Source organism: Canis aureus, chromosome 38 (genome assembly GCF_053574225.1).
Source record: "Canis aureus isolate CA01 chromosome 38, VMU_Caureus_v.1.0, whole genome shotgun sequence".
In the NCBI taxonomy this organism is placed as follows: Eukaryota; Metazoa; Chordata; class Mammalia; order Carnivora; family Canidae; genus Canis; species Canis aureus.
The window spans coordinates 7,292,590-7,314,290 of NC_135648.1; positions in this window are offsets into that span (position 1 = coordinate 7,292,590).

Consider the following 21,701-nt stretch of genomic DNA (forward strand, 5'->3'; position numbering starts at 1 on the left):
AGGATCTCAGAATGAGTAATCTGAGGACGTTTCTCATTAATTCATGGCCAGTGAAAGCTACTGTCTCCTGAAAGACAAATAGTGCTTTTGCCCTTTACTGGTGGTCTTTAGGTCTGTTGGTTTAATCCCGCTAGACCAAAGCTATTTTGAATCTGCAAATGAATCATATGATCAGGTTGGATCCTTTCCCCCTGTCATCCATGCTGAAGACTTTTTTTCCCCGTTTAAGTCAGGAAAGGACAAAATAATGACATTTTCAGAGTACTTAGTCACTTGAGTCTGATCCAACCCAACAGAGTAAAAAAGCCTGTTGTGTACATGAGTGGACCACAGGGCATTCTGACACATTTGCCATCTTTATAGGTGTCTTTTTGAAAATAGAACTAAGAAAAGAAAATACGGACTTTGTGATATTTTTATTTTTCAGAGCCTGCAGTTGAAAAAAGTTTATTCATTCATATGGTTATTCCATAACCACTGGCGAATATCCAGTGTAGGTTGGTTGGTTTACTGGGCACTGGACAAGCAGTGAGGGGCCAGACAGGCACAGCGCCCCCCTCCTCTTGTGGCTTATCAAGGCTTATCAAGGCTGCATAAGTCCATGGGAGGAAATATTTAATAACTGGACCAGATTCCCTCTAAGCAAGAAAACAGTCTTTTGGGGAGGGAAGGGGGAAAAATACCCTGATGGACTAATGTGAGTGGGGAAGTTGAAGCCCATGGAGATGGCATAGCTGAAGAGAGACACACAGAGAGGGATGAATCATCCTGTGTGAGACTCTAAATTGTGTTAGGAGGTTGGGCAATGAGAAAGTCCTGGTAACCCAAAAGAGTTTTAGAAATCTCCATGTCTCCCAGCCAGAGTTTAGGATCCTTGCTATACAGTGCTGTGATACCCCTGTCTGGTCTGCATGGGAGCTCCTGGATCTTTGAGAGGCTCCTCTGTTCAAACTGTTTTCTTGGCAGGACTAAACTTCTGCCAGCTGTGACACAACTCCTTGTACACACAAAGAGGGCATACCAAGGTTAGTGTATCTGTCCCTTCTCAAGCCTCAACATCCCCATATCACTACAGACATTCCTCAGAGACTGATCCTAAAAGGAGGGACTTTTAGGCAGAATGGTACATCTGTCTTCCCCAAGAAGCCATTAGGACCACATGCATCCTGTTCTGCTTCTTTGTTTACCTCAGATGAGTGACCTATACTTCCCAGGACTGAGCTATCATCAGGACTCTCAGCCACATGGATCTAGAATCACACAATCACATGCTCCCCACTAAGCACCCCCCTACTTTGTCCCATTGTGTGCCTTCCAGAGGGTATGACCTGTGTTAAAAAACATTATTCTAACACTCATTAAAATGGTAAGGAAGCCCTTATGCAAGACTCTCTCAGTAGGTGACAAGACTATTGCAACACAGGGAGAGAGGGCGTGCAAGTCCAAATTTGGTGAAGACATCTGGGGATTTATTGCCAAGGAGCAGAGTGAGGGTTCAGGGAGTGAAACATTATTAAGAGGAGACATTAAGAGTGGGTTGGGGGATTCTTGCTAAAGGCAGGCCAGGATAGTCAGATGTCAAAGGAGGGGTCTTCTCACTAAACTGACTTAGTAGCTCCCACTGGGGAAGGCAGGCCTGACAAAGGTGGAGGCACCTTTTACTGCTTTTCCTTATTTCTGCTCATGTTCTTGCCCTTTTCTTATTCCTTGTGTGGAGCTGAGTGATTTTTTGAAGATCCATGTTCATACATCTGATCATCACACAGAATTGATCATAAGCATCACAGAAAAGTCCTCTCCACTGCAGAATTATTCCCAAATCCTATTATTCCCACCAGGGGGAGAAGACTCAATATGTTGCTAGTCTGTAGCTTGATGGGATCCACTCAGCTCCAGCCTGGCGTACCATGCCTGGCCACCCTACTCAGGTCCTTCCTCTCTCCTTTCCACTTTCCCTAAGGAAATGGATCCGGTAAAAGCTAGTTAAAGGTTAGCATTCAGGAACATTCTGAATAGGGGGGAAGAGTCACAAAACAGTGACCAGAAGGGAGTGAGTAGACAGAGGGACTGACCAGCCATTGTAAGGGAAAAGACTAATCATGACCACAATTACAATGATAATGATGATCTCAACTTTTTTTAATAAAGATTTTATTTATATATTTGAGAGTGAGAGAGAGAACGAGCAGAGGGGAGGAGAGAGAGGGAGTAGCAGACTCCCCGCTAAGCAGAGATCCTGATTCCGGGACACTGGGATCATGACCTGAGCTGAAGGCAGATGCTTAATGGACTGAGCCACCCAGGTGCCCCAATGATCCCAACTTTTATTAACAGTCTTGTGACATAGACTCTTGGAGAGGTTGGTTTTGGTGAAGGCAAGTTGAACCAAGCCTTTGGCAATTCCCAAGTCTAGAACTTATTCATGTACTAGACTAGTTGTGTGGCTTTAGGCCTCAGGGCATTTTTTTCATCAGTTAGTGCCACCAGGTTGCTTGCCTTGATGCGACCTTCTGAGTCAAGTGCAGGCAGCATGGAGCCCTTCAAAGTCTTTTTGGCTGAGGGATTGCTCTAGCTGCTGAACCCAAGAAGACAGCATTGTTGCCAGCTGGACTGGAGGCATCATGGCTGTGTTTTATCCTGTGGTCCTGCCTCGTAGGTCAAGTCTGCAGACCCAAAAGGGATGCTTCAGTGCGGCAAAGCACTAGGGCAACAGTAGAACGAGTAAAGAATGCCAACTTCAAAAGACAAGATAGGAAACAATTCTTCTATTTTATTTTTTAAGATTTTACTTATTTATGCATGAGAGACATAGAGAGAGAGAGGCAGAGACACAGGCAGAGGGAGAAGCAGGCTCTACTCCATGCAGGGAGCCCCATGTGGGACTGGATCCCGGGTCTCCAGGATCCACCCCTGGGCTGAAGGCGGCACTAAACTGCTGAGCCACCAGGGCTGCCCACAATTCTTCTATATATGCTTACCAGCCCCTTTGAAACGAGGATTGAAAAATGTTGATACTCTCTTAAAAAAGATGTATTAAAATAATCACAAATAGGAGACTTTCTTTTTTTTTTTAAGGATTTATTTATTTATTTATTTATTCATTCATTCATTCATTCATTCATTCATTCATTCATTCATGACAGACATGAGAGAGAAGCAGAGACACAGGAGGAGGGAGAAACAGGCTCCACGCCGGGAGCCCAAAGCGGGACTCCATCCCAGGACTCCAGGATCGGGCCCTGGGCCAAAGGCAGGCGCCAAACCACTGAGCCACCCAGGGATCCCCAAATAGGCGACTTTCTTAATTGTCATGTGTAAAATGCTTCCACCTTCATGCAAGCCCTTAGACACACATTTTCAAACACAGGCTTTGACAAACAGAAAACTTGTACATTTTTTCCCTTGGCACTTGGGGTATGAAAAAAAAGACATTTAAAACAAAATAACTCCAGGTCCCAGGGTTCATGCTGGAAAAACACAGCAAAGGGAACCACGATGGGCAGGTTAAATGTTTTCACATAGCTATGGTTTCCTTTATCTCAGATCTCTACTCTTAAGTTTTATAATGTCAAGGTATTTCTCCTTCCCTGGTGATGCCTCCAGAATCTCTGATGGAAGGATCTGTGAGGTCTCTTCAATTCCAGACAGGTTCGGGGAACTTCTGACCTGTCGTGAACATCTGAAAACTAATGGAGCAATTCGGTGCTCCTGGAACTGAAAGAACACTTTGCCTTTGACTTCAGCAGCCTTGCTCCATGATGAATAACACTTAATGAGCAGAGAAACGGGCAGGTCATGGTCAGAGGTGCATCAGGGTCTAGGACATGACAGAGTGAAGAGATCCATTTTGCTTGTGACTTCTTCACAGGCAGCAAGGTGAGATCGGTCCTATTTTTTGAAATGCCCTTTTTTCTTCTGCATTTTGCAAAAATGGAAGGTAATTTTATATGCTTGTGTCTTGGTAATGCAGCATATGCAACAATGACGTGGATCTGACCTATGAAGTTTCTTATTTGGATTCCTGAAGACCAGGACTTGCTGCTCCTTTCCTGATTTTGGTGGAAATGTGTGGACATGAGTTCTTTTAACCTCAGTGGTAAAATCCCATCCTCTATTGTCTCCAAATTCCTTGTTGTTGAGACTAGTAACTCCATTCGCTGCTGATGACTCTGAATCCCCGGCTGTGGGTTCCACTGATGACGCTTCAAGTGGCAGGGCATCATCTCTTCCCCTTTTCTGCCCATAGAATGAAAGGGGGCAATTTGTCCTTGAGCCTTGTTCCTGGTACCATGCTGATTTTTATGCAAAGCTGGATGATGAGCAATACCTCATTTAGCTGCCAAATTGCCTTGTGGTTATGATCACTTCAATCCTGGGAAATGCACATTGGTATTCTGCTTTAATCCAGAAAGCACTAAGATGAAGGAGTATTTTTCTCCCTGTTCCAGGAGCTGTAATCAGTTCCTGAACAGAATTTATCTACTGCATGCAGTTCTTCCTACTAGTTTCTGTGGGGATCACATGAAAGACATGGAGGCTACCTAAAGTTCCTAGCAATACTGGGCTCCCAATGCAAGAGATTAAAAATAGGACCTGTTTCTATGCACTGGAATAAGGTTAGGGAGATAGAATAAATATGGCTTATATGTAGCCACAAGGAAAACTTTTAGCAAATTTCAGAGTTGTGGGTCTTTTCCCCCTACTTTTGTTGTCCTGGAGAATCATTCTCTTATTTTAACGAAGATTTTATACCTTGATTTCATTGTGGAAGGCAGCACAAGAAAGTAATAGAGTGAAGGATTAAAAAAATGTTATTTATCCACAGTGGCTGTACCAGTTCACATTCCCACCAACAGTGCAAGAGGGTTCCCCTTTCTCCACATCCTCTCCAACATTTGTTGTTTCCTGTCTTGCTAATTTTCACCATTCTCACTGGTGTGAGGCAGGGGATTTACCCCAAAGATACAGATGCAGTGAAACGCCGGAACACCTGCACCCCGATGTTTATAGCAGCAACGTTCACAATAGCCAAACTGTGGAGGGAGCCTCGGTGTCCATCGAAAGATGAATGGATAAAGAAGATGTGGTCTATGTATACACTGGAGTATTCCTCAGCCATTAGAAATGACAAATACCCACCATTTGCTTCAACGTGGATGGAACTGAAGGGTATTATGCTGAGTGAAGAAAGTCAATTGGAGAAGGACAAACATTATATGGTCTCATTCATTTGGGAATATAAAAAATAGTGAAGAGGAATAAAAGGGAAAGGAGAGAAAATGAGTGGGAAATATCAGAGAGGGAGACAGAACATGAGAGACTTCTAACTCTGGGAAATGAACAAGGGGTGGTGGAAAGGGAGGTGGGTGGGTGGCTGGGGTGACTGGGTGATGGGCACTGAGGGGGGCACTTGACGAGATGAGCACTGGGTGTTATGCTATATGTTGGCAAATTGAACTCCAATAAAAAAATAAAAAAATATTTATTTAAGTAATCTCTACCTTTATGTGTGGCTCAAATGCACAACCCTGAGACTGAGTCTCATGCTCCTCTGACTGAGCCAGCCAGGCACTCTGGTTTGAAAGATTTTAAATGTAATCCAAACATTTTGATGACTCAAAGCTATTAATGTTAATGATGTCATTTGCAACTCAAGAATTAACTTGATAGTAGATGTGCCAGTGACAGCATTGTGATTTAGTAGATGTGAGAGTGACAGCATTGTGATTTGGTTGGTTTATCTGGTTGGTTTATTTGGCTGGTTTATCTACAAGCAGCAGCAAGTGGGGTTTGGTAGTGGAAGGCAACATATGATTACCTTTGCCTCTGATTCATGGCCTTAGTAATTGGAAGAAAAGCAGCCTTCCCAGGCTTCTTTGTCACAACTGCTCATCTGTGCAATTGTAGTGTGAAAGCAGCAACAGAGAATGTATAAACAAATGAGTGTAGCTATGTTCCAATAAAACTTTATTCATGGACACTGACATTTGATTTTCATATACTTTTCTGTCATGAAATATTATTATTCTTTTGAATTTGTTCCACCATTTAAAAATGTAAAAGCCATTCTTTGCTTTTGGTCTATAAAAACACAGGTGTTGGACTCAACTTGGCCTGAGACTTGGGGTTTATTAACTCTTTAAATCATTCTCATCTTAACATTCTTGATTTCTTTACTCCACTTTGTTATGCTCAATGACCCAGAGAAACCTCAACACTGGATCGATACAATTGTGTACTTGCCTTTCTCTCCTGTTCTATATCTTTATTTTTTTAGATAAGACTATCAGCTAATGGTTTGCCTGTTTTCAGTCTTGCCTACTAACCTGTTCTCTATACTTTGACCAAGTGATCCATCCTCACTTCCTTCCTTCCTTATTCTTTCTTTCTTTCTTTCTTCTTTCTTTCTTTCTTTCTTTCTTTCTTTCTTTCTTTCTTTCTTTCTTTCTTTCTTTCTTCTTCTTCTTCTTCTTCTTCTTCTTCTTCTTCTTCTTCTTTCTTTCTTTCTTTCTTTCTTTCTTTCTTTCTTTCTTTCTTCTTCTTTCTTTCTTTCTTCTTTCTTTCTTTCTTTCTTTCTCTTTTCTCTTCCTATTGAAAACTAGCATTTATTTTTTTTTTTGAAAACTAGCATTTATTGAACACATGATACAATTATGCACTTAGGTGGTATTATCTCATTTTCTAAAAAAAGATCTTATTAATTAATTAATTTATGAGAGAGAGAGTGTGAGGGAGCATATATGCTTGTTGGGAAAGGGGTGGAGAGGTGGGGGAGGGAGAGGGAGAGAGAATCTCAAGCAGACTCCACGTCGAGCTCAGAGCCTGATGTGGGGCTCCATCTCACAACCCCCAGATCATGACCTGAGCTGAAGCCAAGAGTTGGATGCTCAACCAACTGAGCCACCAAGGTGCCCTTGTCTCATTTTATATATAGAACAATCCTTGAGGTAATTACCATTATTGAAAAATAACTATACATTGACTAGTGGAAGAATTAGAAACTGGGTTTTCAGAATCTCAGCACAGTGTTACTTTTAACTCACTAGTTTACATCCTAATTATAAATATTTTTGAATCATTAAGATATTTTGCTAGTTTCTGTGCATGAGGCATTTTATGCTAAATATAAACAGCATATGTCATATTAAAAATTGAAACAAGGGGCATCTGGCTGGCTCAGTCAGTTAAGTGTCTGCCTTTGGCTCAGGTCATGATCCCGGGGCCCTGGTATGGAGATCCGCATCCAGTTCCCTGATCAGTGGGGAATCTGCTTCTCCCTCTCGCTCTACCCTTCCCCCTGCTTGTGCTCTCTCTTTCTCTCAAATAAATAAAATAAAAAACTAAAACAAAACAATGATTTACAAATACAAAACCATAATGACTAAATCTTTCTAATGGGTTTACTGGAAAAAAATGATCCTCAAAATTCCTATTTGAGTTTATAGAAAATCTATCCTACACTTAATTCAGGCACAGCCATGCATATTTCTGAAAAATACTGTAAATTTGTGACTCCCAGTAAGAAAATGCTATTGAAAAAACAACTCTTCAAGATAGTTAATGACTGTCTCATACCAATGATATTTTAATTAGCCATGGAGTAATTTGGCAACTGGTAATTTTGGAAGTGTGCAATGCAGATACTTTTGGTTCAAGTCGATCAATTATACTAATTGATTCATCCAAGAGATAAACTACGTTTTAAAGATTTTATTTTAATTCCAGCATAGTTAACATATAGTGTTAGATTAGTTTCAGGTGTACAATATAATTATTTGATGATTCTATATATTACTCAGTGTTCATCAAGTTGACTAAGTGATCTTTCCAAATTGCTAATTTAATCTTGTCATGCATCCTACTTAAAATTCTTCAAGGCCTATCCCATTGCTTTTTGATTTTGATCTTGTAAATTCATCCAGTTTCACCACGTCTCTGTTGTATTCTCTCCCCTGTCCCCTACCACCATCTTTGGGTTTTGTTCCAGCCATACAGATGTTTTCACAGTTTCACGAATATACCATTTGTTCTATGCCTTTCATCTTGCTGCATGATCTTTCTTGAATTCCATTTCCCTGTCATCATCTGGCTAACTCCTTTTGGTCCTTGAAAATTAGGCTCACTTGTCAATACGTCCCTATGATAAGGGGCCTTCTTTAACCTTCCCTTGCCATTACAGTCTGATTTAAGTATCTTTTTAAGCAAAGGCTTGAAGACAGAGATTCGTTTTATGTCTAAACTCAGGGACCTAGACACAGACCCAAACACACACACACATGCACATATACATATGCATGCACACCCCAAAGGTGTTGAATGAAATTAGCACAGCTTTGGAGTAAGAAGGAATGAGTGGCAAACACTGTAGGTGTGAGACATTATGGAACCATGCTATAGGTCAGGAGAGATATGGTGACAGTCTGTGCAATGCCCAGAGCAAAAAGGATAGATGGGAAACAATTTGTAGGTAGTATTGTTAGGAACTTTCTCGGCAGAAGAAGTAAGAGAGAAGGAGAACTTAAAGATTCAAACTTTCTGGTCCTCACATTTTTCATTTAAATAAAATAAAACAGACTTGGATTAGTTCAAAGGTTTCTGATTCTATGACTCCCAAGTTTCTAAGTCCAATAGGTATCATGAATTTGGCTTTGGGGTTATAGGGTTTGGTGTGCTTGAAATATCCACATGGGGAAGTACTAGTGGCAGGAATATACAAGAACAAATAAACAGGAAGAATACTTTTGACAAGATCCTTGAACTGTAGAGGAGAGCTGGAGTTGTATGAGTTGGTTCATCTATCAGGTGATAGAGCTGAGGGAGAAGAATATGGAATCTCACGGCATGCCTACGTTTCAGGTTTGAGAGTGAAGGAGACTAGTCTCAAGGGGACTACAGAGCAAAGGGAGAACTTGTTTTGGTTTGTTTTAGGATGGTGAATGTGTATTTTAAGTAAAGGAAAAATAAGGAGAGAGTCTGAGGACCCTAGAAGGGAGATAGTTGATGGAGCCAGGTTCTGGAGGAAGTTGGAGGAAATGGGATTGAGGACATAAGTAAATGGTTGGATTAGGATGGAGAAAAGCACATCTTCGTCTGTAGGAGGTGGAAAGGTAAATGAAGTTATGGAGGTATTTTGAGGTGGAGAGAGGGAGAAGATGAGGCAGCTTCCTTTTTCCCCCAGAAAGTGAGAGAGGCAAAGAGTATTTGGAATCCTAAAGCTACTAAGAACACTTTGGAACAATTCGTGTGTGGAATGGGATACAGGTCAACTGATGATGGCATGACTATTTATTTTAAAAAACGATTTAATTATTTATTTGAGAGAGAGAGAGCGAAAGAGAGAGAGAGAGAGAGAGAGAGAGAGAGAGAAGTGTGTGGGACAAGGGGGAGGGGCAGAGGGAGAGAGAGAAACAGAGAACCTCAAGCAGAGTCCTTGCTGAGCATGGATTCTGACATAAGGCTTAATCTCATGACTCTGAGATCATGACCTGAGCTGAAATCAAGAGTCTGACGCTTAACTGACTGAGCCAGTGAGCCCCTGACATGACTGTTTATTAAACATGATTAAGAGAGGAGGCAGAAAAGATGGGGGATGTCTTTCCCTCTGTCCTGTACTTCAAGAGCAAGTGGATGTCTATGGAACAGTTGTTACTTCTAACCACCTGAGATGTTTGAAGTCAATGAGGGTATAAATTAAAGACATGATTCTGCCTGTGGTTGTTTGGAATGGAAATGAGATTATTAGAATGGAATGATAGAAAGGAAGAGCTTTCTCTGGGATTCCCCAGTTCAGTTCTGGTAAACAGACTCCAGACTAAAGCTGGGGGATGGAGGTTGGTGTGGATTATAAAGGGACAGCTAGTGCTGCCTAAGAATACTGAGGATTCAGATCAGTCTTTGGAGAGTTGGAGTGTGTTCACAGTAACTAACTGTACTTAACCAAAGACTGGATGGTCATCGCTAAAGGTTATTGTGTATGTATTTGTCACTTTGCAGGCAGAGATTACAGATCACCATTAAATTCCTTTTTTTCCCTGAGGTTTTCTCAATAGTTTATGTATACAGCTCCCATACATTTGAAAGAAGAGTAGAGTTCTGTGCCATCACATTCAACACCACACTGATTCAGACACTTCAAGGATGGATGAGTCATATCTATCAGGTTTACTTATACTCAACAATATTCACAAAGCTTGCTTATCTTCTATGATGGATGATAAATTGATCCCTAGAATGAACACGATGAAGCACAAAGGAGTTAGCATTCAAACGGCTTGCCGTTATGAAAGCGACATACTGTATGGAGTCCTATGCCTCTGATTTTGAATCTCGATTCTGTTGTGTGTGTGAGTGTATTTTAAGTTTTCTATATAATTGTATAACCTGTGACCTTGAACAAGTTACTTGTTAAACCTCAGTTTCTTTTTAAATTTTCATTTCCTTTATTTCAGACCCATTCAGCTTTAGGTCTGGGGGCCAGAGTATGATGTCTCTGGCTCAGGCTAGTGGGGTCCACAGCATCAACAACTGTGTGGTCCCTGGTGGGCACTGTGGAGGTACCACATGGTTGCAAGGGCTATTGGGATCCTCAGTGGTACCTCCTACTCCAGTGGCTAGGGACTGGGACAGGCAGCTGTGGTGCCAGAGCCAGTGGTGTGCAAACGTGCAGCTGTGGGGGCCAGCTGCAGGTGTCTGCATAGTGGCAGGGTCTGGTTGGAGACACACACATGGTAGTGGGGGCCAGGGCCAGCAGCCAGGGCGTATTGGCAACTGAAGTTGTGCTAAGTGCTCTGGCTGTTGGCTCGGACCTCTGTGGCTGTAGGGTTTCCCTATGGGCATGGGCACAACAGTGGAGGCCAGTGAAGGGAGTTGGGTGGGTTGTGCAAGCACACAGCTGGAGGGACTAGCTTCAGGTAGACCCCGTGGTATAGGCCATGACAGGAAGTATGGCCAGAGCTGGGCCCACAAGCAGCTGTGGGGGCCCTGGCTAATGACATGCACTATTGTGGCTGTAGGAGCTTGCCATGGCTACACAGCAATGGAAGTCAGTGTTAGGAGTCTGGCTAAGGGTGTGTAGGTGCACAGCTGGAGGGCCAACCCTGAATGTGTACCTATCATGGGGTATAGGCCAGTATTTTGCACTTGCACCGTTGCAGAGGCATGAGGGAGCTGCCAATGTGGACCATGGGCTCTGGAAGGGGAAAATGAGGAGGGACTCAAATGGCTGGTGTCTGTGAATATGAATACCTGTGGGGCAAAAACCAGTGAAGTCTGCTGGGCATCTGGAGTGACTGGCTGTTGGCTTTTTAAGGGCTGAAAGCTGCGGGGATCTTGTCCAGAGCAGGTCACCGGGAACTGTAACTGTTCTCAATGCATGGCTGCCACCGGTGGCACCTGCTCTTCTTCCCTGTCCCTACCCATGTCTCTATGTCCCAGCTTTGCAAAACTGAAGCGGGGCCTTGATGTAGTGACCTGAAAGGCTGGGGAAACATGATGCATGTTGCTCATTTCGCTCTCACTTTCCCAGTGAGGGGAGCTCTTTCTGGCTGGGAAGTTCCCTCTTGGTTCTGAGCAGTGCTGGTTTGGCTCACTTTTAAATTGAATTGCTTGTTTTCATTGTGGACCTTTAAGAATTTTTTTCAAGTATGTTTTGTATAACAATTCTTTGCCAGATGTGTCTTTTGCAAATATTTTCTTCCACTTTGTGGCTTGTCTTCTAATTCTCTTGATACTGTTTTTCACAAACAAACTTTTCACAACTTTTCACAAACTTTTAAATTTTAATAAGTTCAGCTTTTCAGTGATTTCTTTGATGTTGTATATAGAAAGACATTGCCACACCCAAGGTCTTCTAGGCTATCCCTAGATGTGGCTATTTCCATGTGGCAGTCTTATAATTTTGCATTTTACATTTAGATCTGTAATTCATTTTGGGTTAATTTTTGAGAAGGGTGTAAAATCTGTTTCTAGGTTCTTTTTTTTTTTCCCATGTGGATGTCCAGCTGTTCCAGCACCACTTGATGAAGAGACTATCTCTGTTCCATTGTATTGTTCTGCTCATTTGTCAAGTATCAGTTGACTGGTATTTATGGGGATCTATTTCTGAGCTCTCTATTCTATTTTACTGATCCATTTGTCTGTTTTTTCACCAATATCACACTGTTTTGATTCCTGTAGCTTAATACTAATGTTTTGAAGTCCAGTAGTGTCAGTCATCCAACTTTGTTCTTCTTCAATATTATCCTGGCTGTTTTGGGTCTTTTGCCTTCCCATAAACCAGTTTGTTGATATCCACAAAATAACATGCTGGGGTTTTGATTGGAATTGCACTGACTGTATAGACCAAGTTGGGAAGAACTGATACCTTGACAATATAGAATCTTCCTACTCATAAACATGGGTTATCCATTTATTTATTTCTTTCTTCTTTGGTTTTGTTGATCAGAATTGTGTAGTTTTCTTTATAAAAGTCTTGTATATAGTTTGTTAGATTTATACTTAAGTATTTCATTTTTGGGGGTGCTAACATGAATGGTATCATGTTTTTAATTTCAAATTCTACTTATTCATTCTTGGCATATAGAAAAGTAACTGACTTTTATATATAAACCTTGATCTCCAACGTTACTATAATTGTGTATTTGTTCCACTTTTTTGTTGTTGATTCTTTTGGATTTTCTACATAGACAGTCATGTCACTTGTAGACAAAGATGGTTTTATGTTTCCTTCTCATCTGTATACCATTTATTTCTTTTTCTCACCTTACTGGGAGCATGTGTTTTCATAGAAAACATTGTGGGCTTGATAAAAATCTCAGAAAGAGCACAGTCAGTGAAGAAGGAGGGCACAGTGGATAGAGTCTTAAGTTCTGGAATCTGACACACCTGCATTTGGATCTTGACCTTGACATTCAATGCTTTGACAAGTTACTTAACTTCTCTAAGTCTTAGTTATCCTCTTTGCATAAAGGTATAATACATATGTCAAACTTATCAGATTGCATACTTTAAATATGTGTACTTATGAGTCGATTATACCTCAAAATATCTGTCTTAAAAAAAGCACATAATATTACAAAATTAAGGAATTGTTGTAAAAATTGAATGAGAACAAGAGTATAGAGCCCTTAGCTCCTTGGAGCTTAGCATAGCATAAATGGTAACTTTTATGTTGTTAAAAGTTAAAAGGGGGCTGCCTGGGTGTGTTTGGTTAAGCCACAGACTCTTCATTTTGGCTCCGGTTGTGATCTCAGGGTCCTGAGATCAAGCCCCACAATGGACTATGTATTCAGTGTGGATTCTGCATGGGTTTCTTTCTCCCTGTTCCTCTGCCCCTCCCCACCCCACATTGTGTTGTCTCTGTCTCAAATAAACAAATCTTTTAAAAAAGTTAAAAGAGGGGTTGTGGCATCAGAGCATGCTGGTGACATCAAGTGAATGTGTGGTTAGTTGGTTGTAGCTCTGAGCTACTGATGTTGGAGGAATGTGTTTAATATGTGTTAACACTGATTCAGAGGAAATTGAATGGCACTGTAAGTAGGAAGTGACCATTCTGTAAAAAAAGGCAGAAATGAACATGCCTTCCTTCACTTTAATCTTCTAACACATCGTTGGTCTCTGTCATAGCCCTGACCCCACTGACTTGAGGACTTGTTGATGTATCTGTTCTCTGCTACAGACTCTGAGCTCATTTCATGCAAGGGAAATTTCTTTTATTTTCTTTATGTTAGTACCTGGCACTGTGTCTTACACAATAATCACACACAGGAATTGTTTGTGGAATGAATACATGGAATGACTCATGAGGAGACAAAAACGTATATGGTTGGAACAGATTAATCCTGTTTTTTCCATGGGAATTCTCTGAGAAAAAAAAAAGATTCTGAAAGAGAGTTTCTCAGCAGATTTCCTCTCAATAACAAGCTTTTTTTTTTTTTTTTTGTGGTTATGTACCTCATTTTCTCAACCCCCAGGCTTTAACTAAGATGAAAGTTTTGAATTCCATAAAAGTTTCAGAGTCACCCCCCAAGGGTAGATTTTGCAACACGAAGGCGCTAACCAGTGCTTAGTGGGTCAGGAAAATGAATTTATGCCCGAGGTAACTTGTCTGATGCTGGCAACTAATGGAGGCATTAGGGAGAACTGGACTCAGTGGTCATGTTATGGTTCAGATGATATGATATTTTCTTTCTAGCAAATTCTATCAGTTGATCAGTTGTGTGTGTGTATGTGTTCCAACACTGAGCTGCTTGAAAATTAAATGCCATGAAGACCCTCAAATTGGCTTGAATGGGTTTCTCTTTCTTGACATATAGAAAAAAGAAGGTGGGGAAGGTGGAAGAGAAACCCAGAAGGAGGCTGCTGTGTGCCCTGTCACTGTGTTTTAGCTGAGAAAACAAAACACAAAAATCAAAGCAACATGCGTGTGAGTTATAAGGCACAGTGGTAAGCTCTGTAGAACCAGGTCATAGTCAAAGCCCGTGGGGGGCCAACAGATATAGCCAGGGCAAGAACTTGAGTGGGTTCCTTCTCAAATAGTTTTCCACTTTAATCATGTGGCTTTTTCCATTTTCACCATTGTAAAAATAATATATACTTACTCTAAAAAAATTCTAAGTAATAACAAAATGAAAATAGAGAAAAATCTGCTCATAATTTCACTAAAGGCAATCAAAATCACTGATGTCATTTTGATATATTTCCTTGTCCTTTTTTCTTTACTTTAAAAACTTTTATTTTATTTTTTTAAATTAAATTATTTTATTTTATTTAAGTTTACTTTTATTTTTTCATTTACCCACCTAGGGAAATTTGAAACCTTATATTTAATGGCCTCCACTAAGATTCTGAATATTGTGAAATCTACCCATTGCAGGTATGAATTGTCTTCATTCATGCCAGAGTGAAGCAATGAGACACTGCCTTCATTTCTGGGGGGACATGCTTTACCACGTATTACAAGCAACTCATGCTGCTGGCCGTCCAACCCAGCACCCCATCCACAGAGCGCTGAAGTCCTGATGCGTTACAGTGACTCTCAGCCTGGCTACTCCCACCCCATGAGGACAAGCTATACTCTGAGATGTTCACGGTTCAGAGTAGGAGTTTTCTTGAAACAAAGTAGTGGATTTTTTCTCTTCCTCCTTGCTGGACCCTTGGTTGATGGTTCAAGCTCCTGCGTTCAATATGGTCCTATTGCCATGATAGGTTAAAGGGGGAATGTCCACATTCCATGGGGCGTTGAGTAAGTGAACCCAGAATGGGGAAGACCTCATGTGGCTTGTGTCCATGTCATTATTTTTCACAAGGATTCAGGTCAGGGAAGATCACGGAAGATATAGGAGTTTTGCCACACAGGATGAGACTAAGTGGCCGTTTCAAGTATGCCACGTGGGAGCCCAGATGGGATCCGCATGGCTGGTTGATTATAACAGGATGTAACTCAGGAAGAGCCAGATGAAGAGATGCAGGAGGCCAGGTGTGGGGAAATGGTGCACAGCTCCCTGGCCTCCCCAGGTGCACCTTCCATTTTTCCTTTACTTTTTGAAAAAAACATAGCTATGATCATCTTTCCTCTGTAACTATTTTTGACCTATATTCTCTCTTCGGGTGCTTTAATCCACTGAGCTCTTGATTTTTGTTAAGAGTTCCCATTTATCTCCTTTTTATAGTTTTCACTTCTCTCCTAAACGTTTCATCTTCTTATTTATTTTTTTGAACATACTCAACGTGATTATAATATCCAGGTATCCTGTGTGTCAGTCTACTTGATTCTTCTATTCTATTCTAGTTTATTATGTTTCATTATCATTTTTCTTTTATTTATTTTTTTGGTCTATTCTTATCTTTCTGTATGATGGTTTTATTTATTTTTTTATGCGTGTTCTGGATGTTGTGTTGAAAAATTGTAGAGATGATTTGAGGTTACAGATGATACCTTCCTCCCAAAGAGATTCACTTTTGCTTCTGACACAACACCAGGTGTGAAATTATCACCCAAATCAGAAAATAAGTTGTTAAAGCTGGGCTTGAGTGCTTGTCCTACTTCTACCTCTCTCTTTTTTTCTTGGTTGTAATCTCTCCTGTGTCACAATCAAAAGCCTGGAATATTTTCTAGGGATTCGTCTTCTTTGTGCCCCTAAACTTCAATTTTTCTATGTCCCACCCCTGTGAGAAACTCTGTTCAGTTTCTTTAATTCCATTGCTGCTTTTGAGTAGACAAATGCCCTCAGAGGAAAATCTACACCAAATACCAGATTCATTTCTCTGAATTTCTCTTCTCTGCAGGATATTGCACTCACAAGTCCTCAGTGACTTTGTAGCTGTCAGGTACGTTCAAATAGATATTTCTAAGTATTTTGTCCATGTTTCCCAGTCGATGTCTGTGAGAGCAGGTCCAAACAAGTCAATCCATTTTGCCAGAAGCGGAACTATTTTTATTTTCTTTAATTTTAAACAGAAAGAAAAAGATCAGAAGCAGGAAAGCAGGAGACCAGTGTGAGGGCATGTATGGGAAGTTGCAGCAAACATCAAGTACAAGCTCACTGGAATTGATGATGCTTGCGTCGTGAGGACAAATCTGATTTCACATCTTTCCATCATTTCAATATGGAGAACTCTCTTCTTGGCTTAAAGGAGATCTGCTTTGGATGTAGAAGCATAGGTTGATGGGAATGTCACCTAATATGGCTAATCCTTAGAATGATCTTAATACTTGAGCTTCAGTGTTCCTATCCTAAAATTTAACATGGGTATAAAATATCTACTCTGGATTTGTGAAAGGACTGAGTGAGATCATGTGTGTGAAAACACTGTGTATATTTTGGAGTGATGCTCAGATATGTTTATTATCATTTGTGCTTCCCTCCAGTTCCCAGGTTTTCTAGAATCCCTATGAAAAATCCAGCCCAAATGGTGCTAATGCTTGCACATTAGGACTTGTACTGACAGGCAAAGCTTGCTTGATCACATAACATTCACCAGTTTGGAAAAAACTTGTTTTCTTTTTGTTTTTTCTCTTATCTATAAAACATGTCTTGTAAATGCTTGGGTCTTATCCTCTGAAAATAAATGTTATACTGCTATTGTCATCATTATGAAATCTACTGTATTATACCTGCTGAGTGATCCCTTGCTCAATTCAGTTTAAATGAAATGAAGGCCAAAGCTTTTTTCCATTTTCACTCACAGACTGTTCACCTAAAATTAAACCAAAGCAAGAATCAACGAACGGTTGGCCCTGAGTGCTGAAAAAGGACGTTTTAATGACAATGGTTTCAAAAATATCTCATACAAGGCTGGAAACTATATTTTAGACCAAGTAAAAAGAAACCTGGCTGTTAGTGGTTATCAAGATGTTTTCTTCTTTATTTTTAAAATATTTTACTTATTTATTTGAAAGAGAGCATGAGCTGGGGGAGTGGCAGAAGAAGAGGGAGAGGGACAAACTGTCTCCTCACTGAGCATGAAGCCTGATGTGGGGCTCCATTCCAGGAACCCGGGATCATGACCTGAGCTGAAGGCAGATGTTTAACAGACTGAGCCACAGAGGTGCCCCAAAGTATTTTGTTTTATACAATTTTCACCAATGAAAATACAACTTCCCAAGATATCTCTGATTTATTTGCCGATTCTTGGCTATCATTTTCATTAAGTATTAGTATTCATCATGAACCTTCTTCATGGATGGCACTCATTTTAGTGCTGGGCTTCAAAAAAATTACAAGACTTATACCATGCCCTTAGAGGACTTCAGTAGAGTTGGAGGGATAGACTATGTGTAAAAACATATATAAATAGTAAGTAAGGCATTAGGGACTAAATCGTTGGTATGAGAGTATGTTTGCTTGGCCAGGACAGTCTGAAGAAGAGTCATGGAGGGGATATGAATTGAGCTGGGCTTTGAAGTTGTTAGCAGTTAGGTAAGTGGGAATGATGAAGGTTGAAATTCCAAGCAGCTGGGAGAGTATGAGCAAAAGCCTAGACATAGGAATCCAAATGGCTCAATGAAGGTCCACACACGAGGCACCAGAAGGTAAGGTCCAGAAGAGCTAGGCCTTTGTTATTTTGTTCTCTGGTTTACCTTAATAATTAGGTCAGATCCCAGCCCTTGGCAAATGTTCAATAAATATCAATTGATTGCATAGTTAGTCAGAGACGAAGGAGCCCACTCGTTTGTGTGGAATGGGATTCTTTGTAGGAGGTTTTCAAGGAGAAAACAGGAAGTTGAGATCTCCAGGGAACCGAGGTCCTGTCTGAGAGAGATTGTCCTTCAGGTCACATCAGAGTTTCCATCTCTGGTTGGTGCCATTTGGATTATGCATGCGGGGAAAAGAGGGGACCATCAGTCAGAAAGACTATCACATTTGGGCCTTTCTGAATGACAGTTCTCCCAACCCTACTTTATTCTGAGGTGGTTTGGTATCAGTAGCAGAGGCTTCGTGTAGGAGCTTTAACTGGAACTAAAGCTTGGAAATGACATCCAGATCAATTAATGAAAGGCCTTTCCTTAGAGTGGGACAAGTTGGCCTTGGAAAAAGAAAATTGCTAGGTCCGATGCCCTTGCAAATGCTGGAGTCATGAGTTGGATAGGTGGTTTGAATCCTTTGCAGAACCAGTGGCGACTGGAAAAGTCGACACCAATTCATTGAGAACATGTCACCCTAACCTTGCTTCCTTTTGGGATGGGGTCACAAGGCTGATAGACCAGGCAGCGTGCATCAGTGCTTGCTTCAATTCAATTTTCTGCTGAAAAGCCTGTGAATGGAAAGGGAAAACTATCTTGGGCATTGGATTCGCTCTAACTGAATCCAGCCAGGAGTTGCTCAGCTGCAGTAATGGAACAGCTTGGATAATCACAATCATAGTATTAAAGCCCACTTCGAGAGCCTGAAGTCTGGGGAATAATGACATGCTTTATGGACAACTGAAAAATAGGAAAGCCAAACTTTCCAAATCCACAAGGGCAGCTTCATGCCAGCGAGGCTTTTGACAAAGTTCTTTTCATTTCTTAGTTGGAGAAACAGGATAACCACGTTAAATAAAGTCATAAATGGCTGAAACACTGAGCCACACTGTAAGAATGTTGATTTGTGACCAGGCTAGTCGTGAACATGATGTGCCTGAGGATTCTGTGTTTGTGCTTCGTTCTGCTTGATATTCTATCAGTGGCTTCAATGAAGACAGAGAAGCTGGTTTATTATATTTTCCATAAGTCTCCAGTGCAAGGCTATATGCAGGAAGATGCTTATAATGTAATAATATGCCATCCTTCTTTAGCTTTGATTTTGTTGCCATAAAAATAAATTGGAACCATACGTCTATAGAGTGTACTGGCTCAGATGTTCTGAGGAACTGTCCTGCTCACTACCCTCCTCAGAGAAGTCACTGGAAATGATTTGTACTGTGGACTCCATGGATTGCTGTCTTGTTCAAGGGGCGCCTGGGTGACTCCTGGGGAGAATTCTGGCCAGTGAGGATGATTTATATTGGACAATGACTAAGAGACCCCAAGTGAGTCTCTAATGGAGATTTTTATGTGAGAAACAGATGATCCACAGAGATTGGCAGCACAGTTTGAGAGCACAAAGTGGGTGGAGGACATAAGTCACAGGGCAGGAGGAACATGGCATCGGCACGGTGGAGACTCAAGTGAAGCAAAGAATAATAAGAAGAGAAGCTTGAAGGAGAGAGAGAGAGAGAGAGAGAGAGAGAGAAAGAGAGAGAGAGAGATAGGTACTGGGGACATAAACATTGCCATTGCATCCTGACAACTTTCCAGCTTCTATTAATCTGATATTAGTATAACACCCAGTGGTCCTCAAAGAGTTAAAAATAGAGCTACCCTACCACCCAGCGATTGCACTACTGGGTATTTACCCCAAAGATAATCCATGTTTATTATGTGCCATTTCTTCCTCAGGCTCTGTAGCAAAACACCATGCTGGTTGAGGTAACCCAGGTGTTCCTTGAAAACCTCAAAGAGCCCAAAGACTTTGACTAGAATGAGGCGAATGGTCTAGCAACCTTCCAGGGTTTTGGAGACATATAGTTTATTTATTTATTTATTTATTTTTAATTTTTAATTTTTTAAAAATTTTCTTTTCTTTTTTTTTAAAGATTTTATTTATTTATTCATGAAAGACACACACACACACACACACACACACACACACACACACACACACACACAGAGGGGCAGAGACACAGGCAGAGGGAGAAGCAGGCCCCATGCAGGGAGCCTGATGTGGAACTCGATCCCGGGACTCCAGGATCACGTCCTGGGCCGAAGGCGGCACTAAACCGCTGAGCTACCCCAGGATTCCCAGACATATAGTCTATAACTGAGCCCAAGCAAAGGGGGTTTTGAAGAGATTGGTCCTTTTGGTGACAAAATAAATCAAACAAAGATGGTGCTTTATCAGGGAAACTGAGCTTGTTTCAACTACCCTAAAGAAGCTTTCCATTTATTTTGACCTGATTGGACCCTCAAGCACTATTAGGACATCTAATTTGACTTCAAATTCAGATTAACCATAAACGGTATCCAGACCAGCATATAATCCTCTAACTCTCAATAACTTTTTGAGAAACTTCAGAGTTAAATGTTTCTCTGAGAGAGGCTGACAGTGTGCAGCACCACAAGATATGAGGCACCTTTTGGTATAACATTGGTGTTGGCGTTTGCATCTATTTTCTTAAATCCCGCAAAAGAAAATGGCATCAAGTGGTGAAGGTGGGGGTAACACAGAAAGAAATTCTTCTCTTTTCTTTAGGGCTAAAGGGTATCTATAGTCCATTTCTCTTGGCTGCATGAAAAGAGAGAAATGAGATTTCATTATTTTTACCTTTCTCTCCTTCTGATATTTCTCTTCTTTCATTCCTTAACCCTAAAATGTTGAGCAATGGAAGAGACAAAGACAATAGAAAGCAAAAAAGAAGATATGAGATTTGAAATGTCAGCTCCATTTGCAAAGTATTCTGGGGCTAAAATGAAGGCCTGGACCTCAGAAGGAGAGTGAGTCATGGAAAACCCCACTGTTACCACTCAGAGAGACAGGGACATCTCGGACCAGGACAACCAGAAGGAGGCATTGCTATGGAGATCTTTTTGCCGGCATCCCTTAATATCAATGTTCATTAAGTCTTCTTAGGGGTCCTCATAGCAGACCGTCTGCTGTTTCAGGATGCCCTTCCCTGCTGAGAATTTAGTGTCCAAAGTCCCTTTGCCAGTTAATAATTAATTTTTTTTAAATTTATTTTTTATTGGTGTTCAATTTACTAACATACAGAATAACACCCAGTGCCCGTCACCCATTCACTCCCACCCCCCGCCCTCCTCCCCTCCACCACCCCTAGTTCGTTTCCCAGAGTTAGCAGTCTTTACGTTCTGTCTCCCTTTCTGATATTTCCCACACATTTCTTCTCCCTTCCCTTATATTCCCTTTCACTATTATTTATATTCCCCAAATGAATGAGAACATATAATGTTTGTCCTTCTCCGACTGACTTACTTCACTCAGCATCATACCCTCCAGTTCCATCCACGTTGAAGCAAATGGTGGGTATTTGTCATTTCTAATAGCTGAGTAATATTCCATTGTATACATAAACCACATCTTCTTTATCCATTCATCTTTCGTTGGACACCGAGGCTCCTTCCACAGTTTGGCTATCGTGGCCATTGCTGCTATAAACATCGGGGT